Consider the following 2,540-nt stretch of genomic DNA (forward strand, 5'->3'; position numbering starts at 1 on the left):
CTGTAGGCATGAAATGTGTTTCTATGTCTTTGTGTCTTCTTCAGTTTCTTTTGTCAGTGTTTTACAGTTTTCAGAATACAGCTTGTTTCACCTCTTTGGTTAGGTTTATTCCTAAGTATCTCATTGTTTTTGGTGCAATTATAAATGAGATTGATTCCTTGATTTCTATTTCTACTGCTTATTTTTGGTATGTAAAGATGCAAAAGATTTCTATACATTGATTTTGTATCCTGCCAGCAGGAGGAAGGAAATGATGAAGACTAGAGCATAAATAAATGATAGAGAAGCTAACAAAAGAAAAAATAGAACAGGTCAATGGAAACCAAAAACTGGTTCTTTGAAAATATCAATAAAATTTATAAACCCCTAGCCAGACTTATAAAAAAGAAAAGAGAATGTACCCAAATAAATAAAATTACAAGTGAGAGAGGAGACATAATAACCAACGCCACAGAAATACAATTATAAGAGATTGCTATGAAAAACTACATGCCAACAAACTGAACGACCTAGAAGAAACAGATAAATTCCTAGAAACATATAAACTATCAAAACTGAAACAGGAAGAAATAGAAAACTTGAACAGTCCAATAACCAACAAAGAAATTGAATCAGTAATCAAAAATCTCCCAAACAACGCAAGTCCAGGGCTTGATGGCTTCACAGGTGAATTCTACCAAACATATAGAGAACAGTTAATACCTATTCTTCTCAAACTATTCCAAAAAATAGAAAAGAGAAGAAAACTTCCAAATTCATTCTATGAAGCCAGCATTACCCTGATACCAAAACCAGGTAAAGACTCCACTAAAAAAGAGAACTATAGGCCAATATCCCTGATGAACATAGATGAAGAATTCTCAATAAAGTATTACCAAACTGAATCTAAACATACATTAAAAGCATCATTCACCACAATCAAGTAGGATTTATTTCTGAGTGCAAGTGTAGTTCAATATTCATATAATAATCAATGTGATAAACCACATGAATAAAAGAAAGGATAAGAACCATATGATCTTTTCAATTGATGCAGAAAAATATCTGACAAAGTACAATATCCATTCATGATTAAAACCCTCAACAAAGTATGGTTAGAGGGAACATACATCAACATAATAAAGGCCATCTATAAAAGACCCACAGCCAGTATCCTCAATGGGGAAAAACTGAGAGCTTTCCCCCTATGGTCAGGAACAAGGCAGGGATGTCTACTCTCACCACTGTTATTTAACATAGTACTGGAAGTCCTAGCCACAGCAATCAGACAACAAAATAATAAAAGGCATCCAAATTGGCAAGAAAGAAGGATAGTGTTCACTATTTGCAGACAACATGATATTCTCTATATATAGACACCACAAAAAATTTTTAGAACTAATACACGAATTCAGCAAAGTCACAGGATACAAAATCAACATACAGAATTCTGTTGCATTTTTATACACCAATAATGAAGCAGCAGAAAGAGAAATCAAGGAATCAACCCCATTTACAGTTGCATCAATAACGATAAGATAACGAGGAACAAACCAAACCAAAAAGGCGAAAGACTTGTAGACTTGTATCTGAAAACTATAAAACACTGATGAAACAAATTGAAGATGACACAAGCCATGGAAACACATTCCGTGATCATGGACTGGAAGAACAAGTGTTGTTAAAAATGTCTGTATTACCCAAGACGATCTACACATTTAATGTAATCTCTACCAAAATGCATGTTTGTTTTCAAAATCTAAATATTGTCACATATTGATTTGATATTGATCTCAGAGCTAGAGATTTTATTTTTTTAATGGTTATTTATTTTTCAGAGAGAGAGAGAGAGAGGATGAGCAAGGGAAGGGCAGAGAGAGGAGGGACAGAAGACCCGAAGCAAGGTCCACATTCTCAGCAGCCAACCAATATGGCGGTCAAACTCACAAACCATAAGATCATAACCTGAGCCAAAGTCCGACACTCAACTGATTTGAGCCACCCAGGCACCCCAGAGCTAGATATTTTAACTAAATGGTTCACTATATTTTCTAATGTCTTTTGTTTCTGGAAGTAATAAACACACTAGCTATAGTTTTTATTCCTATATTTAATTAATCTTTTAAACGTTGTATAAAGGAAAACAATATTCTTTAGTGTAGGCTCTCAATGGTTGAATAATGCAATAGATCCCTACACTAGAATATTATTCAGCAATAAAAAGAAATGAGCTATCAATCCATGAAAAGACATGGAGGAAACTTAAATTAAACATGTTATTCAGTGAAAGAAGCCAATCAGAAAAGGCCACATACTAGTATGATTCTAACTATATGACATTCTGGAAAAAGCCAAAGTTTTGTGAGGGAGGTAAAGAGGAATGATTAAGTGGCACACAGGGAATTGTTCAGGCAATGGCACTATTCTGTATGATACTGTAATGGTGGATACATGACGTGTCGTTATACATGTGTCCCAAGTCCATGGACACCAAGAGCAAATCCTAATGCAAACTATAGACATTACTTAATGATAATGTATCAATATTGCCTCATCAACAG

Source organism: Felis catus, chromosome B2 (assembly GCF_018350175.1).
Source record: "Felis catus isolate Fca126 chromosome B2, F.catus_Fca126_mat1.0, whole genome shotgun sequence".
Lineage (NCBI taxonomy): Eukaryota > Metazoa > Chordata > Mammalia > Carnivora > Felidae > Felis > Felis catus.